Here is a 12554-nt window from a genome sequence, read left to right as displayed (position 1 = left end):
TAGAATAGACATTTGTAATAGCATAGATTTTGTTTTGTTTTGCCCAGAAATTTAACACTTTGTATGCAGTGTCCTTTGTAAATAATGAATTCCCTGAACTTAAAAAAGCAAATTTTCTCCCTTCATTTTTAATAAAAAGTATAAATTAGACAGGACAATTAAAGAGCCTTTTTGACATTGTTATTGTCCATAAAACAAGAGAGCAAAAACAGGAAAGTCAAAACCAATATGATTAGAGTAATATAGACATGTCACTGATTTTTGCTTACCAGTGCTAAGATGACCACTAAAATGCTTGAGAATTAAGTTCAGCATCCTATATAATAAAGACAGAATATGCAAACTGACTGTAACTCCACGACAAAGATGGCGGCGCCCACAGCCAATAAGGAGGGAAAATGCAAATTGACGCAACAAGGCAAGAGGCGGAAGGTGGCTCCAGGCCGGAGCAAAGGTGGAAAGGCAGCTCCGGCTGGAGCAAAGGCGGTGCCAGCAGCCAGGGAAGGAAAGCCTATTCTTGCACGAATCTTCATGCATTGGGCCTCTAGTATAATAATGATTCCTCAGAGTAACAACTGTACAAAGCTCAAGAGGATTAGGAAAATAAATTAGAAAGCTGAAATAGATTAAATAAAGGTTGAACACTTGGGGGGTAAGGATGACAGGAAATGAGTGAAAAGCTCAAACTCACTCTGAAAGGTTGAACTCACATACCCATTAAGGTAATAGTGAAAGACAAGATACGTAGGAAAAGAAAAGAAGCAGACACCTAGTCGGGAAGGGAGGTGTGGATGGAATTAGATGGCCAGGAAGACTATCCCAGTCAGCCAACCTGTAGTTGATACTAAGACCTAGGAGTGGTCACGACTAAAGATAGAGTTAGAAGTCACGTGCACAGAGGTGACATTAGATAAGCTGGCCCCGGGGGCTGAAGGATGAAAGATAGGGCAGAGCAGTCCCAAGACCTTGTCCATCACCACATTTATACATTAAAGGGGAGGAAGGAGAAGAGGAGCTGGAAAAGTCAGAATGGAAGTTCACTGAAGGAAGAGGGGAGGGGAGGAAATAAATAACTTGCTGGAGTGCAGGCCTACTGTCACGTTCAGAGGTCGACTGGCATAGGTGTGTGAACATCTACTGCAGATAACAGGCTCTGTTAGGCAATGCCCTCTAGACAGATAAAGTAATCAGTTCCTAATTTAAAGAAGCCGGTAATGTCATATGAAGTTATATACACTACAGTTTTCTAGAGATAATCTCTTTATAGAAATCATTGGATGAAGACAAGACAGAAAAGATAGTGGGGTCACTATTAGATTTGAACACAATAAGAGTTTTTTTCTTTTTTTAAATGGACATAGTTTGTATACCTATTTTTCTTATAGCAGATGTGAATTTCATATAAATTTTTCTGAGTCAAAGTATTCTTTTTCCACTTGGCTTTCCCTGAGATAATTGAATGCAAAGATCAGCTGAACTCTGGAGGCAATTAACATCTGATTTAAATTTAGTCTTGCATGGAGCTGGGGTGATTAGACTCCCACTTAGCGGGAATAGATCCCCCGGATATCCAGGGGGCATGCACACCTGTTATCACTGCAGCTGGCTTGCAAATCTCACTGCTGCTTCATATGAATAAAGCAATAAAATGCATAAACAGCATCTCGGAAGCTTATCATAACGTCATTGTAGGGTGTTTTGTGCATTTCTTCATAAATTAATACAGTATGTTTGTTAAAGTGATATAGTAACAGATAAAGAAAACATATGCTTGCCAGTAATTGACTCATTATGGAATGTAACATGCATCTACAAATTAAAATGTTTTCTCTCACTATGGGTACAAAATCTCTGTCTTATAGAAAAGGATCAAACAGGCTGGAAAATGAATAGTGCAAATGAATATTTAGATGTCACCCCTAAAAACGAAGCAAAAATAGAGAAAATGGATTCCTTTAGAAAACAGAGAACAGTACATTCAAAGGGCAGGAGTCAAACCATATATTTTCATCTTTTATGTTCTGGCTGAATTATGATGGGGTATAGTCTGTGTAATAAATGTTTCGTGTGAGGGCCAAAGGGAAAATTTTTTACAACCATAATTTCTATAGAATTTAGAGGCAAGCAATCGATAAACTGCAGTACTGATGATAAGATTATCAGCAAACAGACATCTAAGAATATACAGCCAATGATGGTTGCTATGAACCGTTTTGTGTGTATTGTGCAATCTCCTAAAAGTACATTTTAAGACAAATTATGGTTATATGAAAAAGCAGAAATAAAGAAAACAGCAGGTAAAACTTCTTGTTCTCTAAAACAGTCATAGCAATAATCCGGATACATAGTAGATTGCATGAGGTCTCTCACCTGTGGCTCCTGACCAACAGAAACCGATGAGTCAGGGTTGATAAAGCGGAACGGGAACTTCAGTGTCGGAGCAAAAACTGCATTGGACTCTGTTAAGCGGGCAAGGGAGGCTGTCTTTAAGGCGACTGCAGGAGGAGAGTAAGAACAGCCTCAGTCTGAACTCCTCTCCGCTGAAACAGTCTGCAGGGTCTTTAGGAGCTGGGGTGAGAGGAAGATCAGAGCCTGTCTGTGTTTGCTAATTGAATGTATCCAAAGGAAAAGCAGAGTCGACCCCATCTTCATGACAGGAGGTGCTTTAGTAACGGGAAGCCAGAAGCCCCTGCAGAATTAGGCTCCCCTCTCCCAACAAACTGCGCCGAGGGGTGTTTTGTCTCTTGATGATTCCATTTCAAACAGCTGGAACCCTGGTCCTTGAGAAAGACATTCCTGGGCTGTAAAACCGGCAAGAGGTGGTAGAAAGATTTATATGTTAAGGGGCAGAGGAAGGATTTATACTGAGAAGTTTTCTAAGGTAAATGCTCTAAGGATAGGGAGGTCAGGGGTCTAGAGCCAGGGAGAGACCCGTCTAAACGTTAGTGACGGTACGGGGAATAATGTAAGGCCTTCCTGCTCATCAGGAACCACCTGTTCAGGAGGGTCCCTCACCTCAAATGTTTCGACAGGGAACATTTCTTGACTGAATAAAAAGTCAGGACGTTGATTCAATATCGTTGCTAATAGAAAGCAGTGCTGCTCGCCCTTCTTCCGTATCATCCCTCACACAGAAAATGGTGAACTGTGAATGACTCTATGGATTGTCAGTTCAGGGACAGATCAGGCTTGCTCACCCTCCGTAACCCCCCCAATTTCCCAATGTCTTCTAGAAAACTCTGATGGAGAACTAATTTTAGAAGAGTGAGTAGCGGAAGTGACCATGGAGTTCACAAAACCACATTATTTTCCTTATCACTGTTCCTCCTTTGCCCAGCCTTCCATCTCATTGCTGAGCCGCCTCCTCCCTCCCCCGATCTGGCTTCTGCGTATCTCTCAGCGTATCTCTCAGCGTATCTCCTTGTTTCTTCCTTGGTGTGCACTGTCTGCACCAGCCAGGCACAGACCCTCAGTGTGTGCTTCCACACAGGCTTGATCCCAAAGCTTTGTCTTTCCCAAAACCTCGTGCTCTTTCCTTTAGCCAAGCACCAAGGAAAGAAGTCCGATGGCTCTTACTCCTGTACAATTTGTTTTGTCACTTCATTAAGTATTGACACAAGGTGGTTTATGATTGTGTCTTAGGTTTCTCTCATGTCTACAGAATGAGATTGTTTCTTCGAGATGGCTGTAGTACTTCTATGCCTTTCTTCTCATCACAGAAAGATTTTGATGATGCCTATTGAATTAAATACAAAGACAAGCCCTGGTGGGATGGCTTAGTTGGTGGGAGTGTTGTACCAATACGCCAAGGTTGTGGGTTCGATCCCATCAGGGCAATTACAAGAATCAACCAGTTAACGCATGAATAAGTGGAACAACAAATTGGTACTCTCTCTCTCTCTTCCTTTCTCTCTCTCAAATCAATAAAAAAAAGTATAAAAACAAAGAAGAAAAGTAACTGACATCATGCCAGGTTTTCTTTAAGAAAATTTAGCAAATAGTCTTAACTTAAATAAAGGGGTCTTTCTATCCAGCATAGGACTAGATGAAATACATCAGCAATATCCAAACAAACACAACTGAAGTGTAACTTAATTAGGTGCCCCAATTAATAAAACAATCTAGACGACCACATCAAATGTAACTACAAAATATGAATTCAGTGAGCCTTGTAACATTCTGAGGAGATACAGCCCCAGTTTCCTCTTCACATTGGTCTCTCTTCACCAGTTATTTGTTATGGAGACTCTTATTTACTTCCTGTTAACACAAAGTATGTGTTTCCTTTATTGGCAAGAATGTCAGATTCTAAATTTAATAACAGCACCTCTGACTCCTGTTTATTTGGAGATGCTCAAACGAATAAGATATAAAGAGATAGCCCAGTCTGCCTATTTCTTCATTTCTTTCAATGACTGAGTAAAGCTAATTTTTTCTCCCTGATACCAATGACCTGTAATATGCTTTGGGGATTGCAAATAAATGCACCTCATCTTATTATCAATTTTCCATCCATATTAAACCCACTATGATTTGTTATATCTGTTATTCTCTTTTAAAAATTAATTCCACACTGTAGCTTTTAAAGGAAATCATTTTTTAATTATGCTAGATTAATGATTGCAATATTTCCTGGTTAAGAATTTCATTTATTCAGAATGGAAATTAAATTATATGGTAAAATGAACAGCTTGTGTTTTATAGAGAAAAGGACTCTGAGTTTGGTGACATCACTTTCTGGGATACAGTGAAAGACCTTCACTCTCTGCTAATGATTCTAAAATACGTTTCCATGAAACCTTAGTTAATGCAGTTATTTGAGTAAAAGCTTCTCAAGGTAAAAGAAGTTTGGGACATAATGAATTAAAGTTAAACAGCAATCTATTCCTAGGAATAAATAAAGACACTTAGTGTATAGAATGCACCTTCTAAAGTTACTTGGCAATGAGCCATTTTCATTTCTTTTAACTAAGTCTTTCCCAAGGTGAGTAGCCTATGGACTGTAATTTTGAAAGCACTAACCTGTGCTGTGTTTCAGATTACTTCGTTTCTTTATGGCTTAGAGAATCCTCAATGGCTTCATGAGCATGTGAATAGAGACGATGTACTCAAACCCCTATCATAAAATGCAATGATTTGGAATGTATGAAGAATAATCAGATGTCAACTTTAAGCCAACTGAATTATCCTCTCTGTTGATATATAATTTTTTGATATTTATTTATTTTCTAAAATGACTGGATTTGAATACATTTTAGAGATTATTTGGATCAATTTGCTTGTATGTTTCAAGGGGGAAAACCCACCGATGAAGCAGTTCTCAAATGGCATAATAGGGCTCTCCAGAAAAATACACTAAATCACATTACATGGTAAACAGAGACAACTGCCTTGATTATGTGAGCCAAATTCGGTTCCACCTGCAACGCATGGCTGAATGTCCTCTGAATCATCCAAAATTGTCTTTTATTTCTTTCTTAATTTTAAATCAATATCTTTTGCCCAGCCTTCTTATGATGCTGAACTGATTATTTCAACTCTTTAAAAATCTTCCTTGCTAAGAACTCATTGATTCAGAAATATTAAATGCACATAAAAGATCTCATTTACATTTCATATAATAACATACTCGATTCTAAATACGGAGCAAAAAAAAAAAAGATGCTTACATTTCCCCACATTTTCCCACTCGTTGTAATTTTTGATTGCACATTAGATGCGGTTTTCAGAAGAATAATAGAAAACAAAATGCTATTTACCACTCAATATTTACCCATTCTCCTGTTGGACGGTTAATGCACGAGGTTGCGTGAATCTAGTCTGAGGCCGAGCTGGGTCTGAGTTTCATTGCAGCTTTTCCTGAATTTACTTTACCACCATCTGCAAAGCGTCCTGAGTGTGAGCATGCCTTCCCTGCAGCAGGGCTTGGGAGCTGAGTATCAGACAGAATGTGTCCGTCTCTGTAGAGCTGAGCTGCTCCTCTCCAACCCCGGGAGAGTTCTGCCAATTTGAGAGGACGTCTCTTTGCTCCCCAGTCTACTATTGTTTTCTGCCTTTGAGGTGACTCCTGGCTACTCAGGCATCGGCCTTTGGGAAACATCTGTTATGACTGAGCTGGCCTGAAGACTCAGAGATTCCACTTAGTCATTCCCAGACTTTCCCAGGCCATTGCAAGGCCAGGTGTGGAGACAGTGAATGCCAGGAGACCAAGGGGGCGTTTCTCAGCTCTCCTAACTGGCCCCCAAGGTTGGCAGCTTTTATCTTGCTGTTGATGGTGCTGAGTTGCATGGAGTAATTTTCTCAGTTCTCCTATTTTGACCATTTCTTTAGCAGATCGTTGCCTTGGACTTGGGCAGAGACCCCTCTGCCTTAGGGAGCTCTCTCAGCTCTTCTCATCTATGCTCAAGCTTCAATGCACTCCCCCGATCTAAACCTTGAAATTCCACAGGAAAAAGCTGGTGGGTGGGTGCAGATTCATTATGAGTTTGAGGTCCATTCAGGTTCAAGTCTATAATGGCCACACCATATGTTCTCCAAAATCATAATGATCCATACTTGAAATCTTTAAATTGATTTGTAACCACCTTGTCCAGCTACTTAACTGAGAGTGTTTGGATCTCACTAGGGACTCAAAGCAAGAAAAAAACAGAACTTGTGGAAAACCAACTACTACAATAAAACAAGAGTAAAAAGAAAATCTTTTAAATCAGAGTTCTATGAAGTAGAGTATAGGAGGCATCATTTAAAAAAAAAATCTTAATTCATTCTAACCAAGCAGGTGTTTGAGAACCACTGCACCCAAGGTTCTTCTTATTATTATTTAATGTCAAGAGCAAGGATTCAGAAAAAGAAATTAGTTACACAAAGATAAGGTTATCAATCTTTAGTTGTTTGGCCCAAGGAATTACCTACATCCAATTTGACCCCAATGGTGTAGAAATCATGGGATTTTATTTTAAATAGTTTGTGTTGTACTTTTTAATAACTCATTTTATCTGTATGATTTAACTAGAGGCCCAATGCAAGAAATTCATGCAAGAATAGGCCTTCCTTCCTCCAGCTGCCAGCACCGGCTTCCCTTGCAGCCCCAGCTTCGTCCAAAGGTCGTCCAGAAGGATGTCTGGTCTAATTAGCATATTATGCTTTTATTATTATAGATATTTAAGAAACAATGTAAAATATTTAAAGGTTCTGTCTCCTTTCTTCCCCTCTATTCCTATAAAGAGAGTGGCCAGATACTTTTCCATTTGTTTTAACAGAGTTGCACTGCTCAATATTGCAGTCTTAGCATTCAGAAATGTCTTCTCTTTTTTAGCTGGAAAGAAAGTTCAGGGACTAACCATCCATTCCCAAATATGAAAAATAAATGTTAAGTTCTAAAAACCTTGGGGAAAGCAGCACTTAAGAATGCATTGAAACCATCATGCTTTTTCTTAGTGATAGCAGCCTGAACTGAGAATCCATTTGAGTGCAAGGTGAACTTTAAAAATGGTCTGTCACATTGCCCTCTCTAATAGGAACTAGGGACAGAGATAACTATGCCCAGGACAGAATACTGGAAACCTAATTTAATCCAAGTCACACTCAATATCTGATGTATTTGGGGACATTGTTTAGATTGAATTATAATGGTTGGTAACCTAGTACATGGGGAGCAATACAAAGAACAGCATCCTGAGTTTGATCAATTTTATGTACTAAATATCTGTGAGTTCCAAACTCCAGACATACCTCATGGGAAAGGAGGTTCCGAATGAGATGATGGATACAAACCAACGTGAGGATCGCCTAATACAAATGTGTAGCTCATGAGTTATTTATCATGGACTTTATGAGAAATCGTATAAAATTAAGATAGAATTAGCCATGAAAAGATAATGTATAATTTAAATTTCTGTCATTTTTCAGCCACCCAGTTTTGGTATTTTGCTATACTAGTAATTAGCCAAAAGATGCTGAGGCATACTTAAAACTGTCTGGAACAAAGGAAGTCAGTACCTCTATTTGCTAGGCACACAAAAATGCAAGAGACCCATGGAGAACTGTCTTCCAACAACATCCATCCCTCATTTTCACACTGCACGGCTCCTGAGGAATTTTCCCATAAGTCTGACGTGTGTTTGTCCCTGGATTATATGACCAGTATAAGCTAGGACCAACCCATTTGATTTGCCGCACATAGCTCTTAATTAAGGGTACTATCAACACCTCTGAGCAGTAGAATGAAGCCAGTCTATGGTACTGACCTCAAACATGGCCACCCAGGCCGCAGACCAACCACTTGGACACAAATCCACACATTAGTATAGTCTGCTTATGCTTCTACATTGACATTTCAATGCGAATAAAGGTCAAATCAACAGCAGTCAGTTATCCCTCTGCAGGTCCACCTTGGGTAACCAAGCACAGCCGTATTTTAGCGAGATCTGCTCAGTCTTCTGAGGCCTCATTGTCTATTGGTGCTGTTTCTTTAAAGATTTGAAGGTCTCTATGACCACCTCTAAGATGCAAATCACAAAGTGTGTGTGTATGTGCGTGTAGGTGTGTGTATACATGATGTGTGTGTATACATGATACATAATGTTTGTATGCAGTGTGAGGTAGGAGTACAACTTCATCTTTTTACAGGTGGATATCTAGCTGTCCCAAAATTTTGTATAATTTAAACACATGGGCTGATTCATGTAACCACCAACATGAGAAACTTAACTTTTAAATTAACTTAATTTAAATATGAATGGCCACATGTGACTATTGGCTTCGGTATCGCACAGCACAGATCTATGCAAATGTCACCTTAATGAATTATATACGAACTAAAGAAAAAAAGAAAGATAGGTTCTACAGAGAATATTCTTGAAGAACAAGAGCAATATATCACTGTACTAAAGATTTTAAAAAATTAATTGTGGGTTTCTAAAAATTATTTACTATATGGACCAGAGGGAAAAAAATGTTATCCACAAAATGATGAATTACACAGAACAGAATTCAAGCTAACAAAGATATTTCTGATTATGAAAGCACAAAAACTGGAACAGAATCAATAATCAAAAATAAAATAATTTAAAGACTCTCTCCTGAGGCTTAAAAAAATCATGAATATGCAGACTAAAAGAGCTCATTAAACTTTAGACCAAATTAATGAAGAGAGACAAAAAAAGAAATCCTCTTAACCTCCCATAACAGTTAATGAAAATAATTCTACACTCACTCAAAAAATAATTCTACACTCACTCATTGCCTACAAAAGAACAAAATCTAGCTGTTTTTGGTTTTCCATTTTCTGCAAAATATGATGAGCTAATAATTTCTATAGAGAAACAAGAGTCTGAGGACCCAAAAATTCTATAATAGCATAACTGGTTTGGATATTTCAAGGAAAGAGTAAACTAGTCTCAAAAGCCTCAAGGACACAGACATGACTGACCATGCGTATTTCTTAAAAATAAAAGTTTAACCAAAATAGGAACACAAGATAAGAAAACTGTTAGTGTATCTGAGTAGGTGGGAAGCATTTAAAATAGTTAAATAAAATTACATCTGAAATAATTTATATTTTGTTACTCTTCTGAAAGTCATCAACTTTATTTTTATGGAAATGTGTTTAAATATGTCATTCAAATCAAATGAAAATAAGTATAATTACTAATTTTTTGCAAAATAACATACATATCAAACAGCACTAAGTGAGAAAGAAGGTAATTATATATTCATTAAAAGCACAGTGTACAAAGAAGATGGAATATTGATGAAGCACTGCAGTTTAAGTAACAAGAGTATTAAAAAGTAAAGCAAATATTAAAAATGTAAGAAGACAAGGATAGAAACATAGTTGTATATTAAATTAACACGACTTTATTTGCTTTCTGACAATAAGTAGACAAAGTAAATGATGGCAGATGATTTCACAATATAATTAATAAGGTTGCAAAAATTAATTTTTTACTATACTGAAAGGTAATATTCTTGCAATAAGCAAGCAAGAAAGAAAAATAAATGAAAGGTATAATGATCAGAAAGCAAGAATCTATGAAATCAAATGCAATCACTAGCAAGCAAGAGTCAAAATAATCAAAGTAATAATGACTTCTACAAGAATGTAAGTCCATACATAGGATATCAAAAAATCAGTAGAATGATGCTGAAATTTAAATATTTTAAAAGGTGGCAGATCAAAACCAAATACACAGTCTGGCTTATAAATAAAACAAGAAATGCCAATGACAGCAGTGTGAACAAAGTTCCTCAGAATAACCATCCTGTGTGGGAACTCCATATACGAAGAGAGAGCAGAGAAAAATCTCACCCAGGCTCACCATGATAAAAGGACCACTTTTAAAAGACACACTGTAAGGAGGAAAGATTATCTTCAGTTAACTTAGATTAATTGAAGCCTCCATTAAAGTTCTAATGAATTGCTTTAGAAGAAAATAATTCTGGAATTAAAATCAAAGAAAAATATCCTTATGAATTTTGAAACGAAAGTGTTGACCAAATACCTTGACTTCTTTTTTAATCCTCAGAGAGAGAGAGAGAAAGAGAGAGAGAGAGAGAGGAGAAACATTGATCTGTTGCCTTTCATACTTGCCCTGATTGCCCTGACCTGGGATCGAACATGCAACCACCCCTCAGCTTTTTATTGCAGATATTAATTACTAAAGCATTCCACATACAATGATGCTACTGCAGAAAGAAATAAACAGGTCAATGGACCGAGGTAGAGAGCTCTGGAAGAGAACATTAAAATGTATGATAAAATACTAATGTCAAACAGGTATCAGTGAGTCTACGGAAGATTTTGGGAAAATTCATTATTTGAAACCATGGTATTGGATGCTTACCTCACAACAAACATGAAAATAAAACCAGGAAACATTACATCAAAATTTATATAATACACACACACACACACACACACACATATATATAAATTTTATTTAAAACAATGTATTTTTCATATAAAAGTAAAATGAAAATTTTATAACCCCAATGAAAATTAAAAGAACAAAACACTTTCTACTCACCAAAAATAGAAATTATACAGTCAATCAATAAAACGACAAAAATATTTCTCTTCTGTCTACATAATTGAGAACTACAATAAGAAAACATTATCCAGTGTTGGCCTTGAAAAGCAGCAGCAGAAGCAGAGAGATGGGACGGAAGTGAGACACAGAGATAACACCCCAGGAGTTCCGAGAGAGCTTAGAGGCAAGGAAAGAAAGCCATCTGCCTCTGCCACCTCTGAAGATGGAGAAGGAGGCCACAGGCAAAAAATGAGCGGTCTCCAAAAGCTGAGCGCTGACGGTCAGCAAGTTAGTTATCCAGGACCTCAGTCTTGCAACCACATGGAACTGGATTTTCCCAACATCCTGAGGGAGTTTGAAAGTGGGTTCCTTCCCTGAGCCTCCAGAGAGAAACCAAGCCCACGGCACCTGGGGTTCAGCCTGTGAAACGCGGAGCAGAGGGCCAGCTGAGCTACTGGGTGCCTGCGTTTGGGGCCTGTGGAACTCTGCGATCACAAACATATTTTTCCATGCCACTAAACTTACTTAATTTGTATGACAGCCATAACAAACTAAAAGATACGAACAATTCTTCTACTGATGATTCATGAGAGATTGAACAAACACACGCAAAAAAAAAAAAAAAAAAAAAGCATTGCTAGAAGATGGGCAGCTGTATTTAACACTGAAAAATACAAACTATTTCAGAATTTCCAGAAACCAACATGCTGATACATGTATTGAGTCTTAAAGGTGTCCAGACTCTGTAATGTGCTGATTCTACATTTCAGAATTGGTCATAAGATCCTACTTAGAATATGGCCTACATTTAAATATAAGAATCCATAACAGCAAACATTTGGAAATCACCTTTTCTCCCAAATAAATAGATTATCATAACTTATATATTGGTATATCAGGAAGGAAATAACATCATACTTTCAAAAATAACTATAATGTATTTAATATAATCAAATATATGCAAAATATAGCGTTAAGTGAAAAAGTGTGCAATAAAACCTGTCACCCTGTTTTTGTGTGCACTCTGTCTCTCTTTTCTATACACACACACACACACACACACACACGCTCCATAGCAAGGAAATCAGACCACAATGAAAATTCTTGTGCCTTTTCTTTCAAATTAGAAAACAAAAAATAGTATGACAGAATTAAGACCAAAACTACCTGTTAGATCAATCAGTGTGGGGGGCAGGAAGTATATGGGAGAGCTCTGTACTTCCCTATCAATTTTGTTATAAACCTAAAATTGCTCTAAAAAAAGTGAAGTTCTAAAAAGAATGAGTATACAGAAATATAACAAGTATAAACCAAAACAGAGCACTCCCCACTGTGAATATTGATATTCAGGCCAGAAAGTCCTGAATAATAAAGAGCATTCTAAAATATTTCTATCCACCATACATTTATAATAGCCTTGAACGTCTGTGCATGTAGTGCCATAATAGCAACATTCAGAAAGCAGAAATTCTAAGAGGAAAAAAGGAGAAATCGATCGGAAAACATAGTAGGAAACTTTAATGC

This window comes from Plecotus auritus, assembly GCF_963455305.1.
Source record: "Plecotus auritus genome assembly, chromosome: 4".
In the NCBI taxonomy this organism is placed as follows: domain Eukaryota; kingdom Metazoa; phylum Chordata; class Mammalia; order Chiroptera; family Vespertilionidae; genus Plecotus; species Plecotus auritus.
This window is presented reverse-complemented; position numbering follows the sequence as displayed.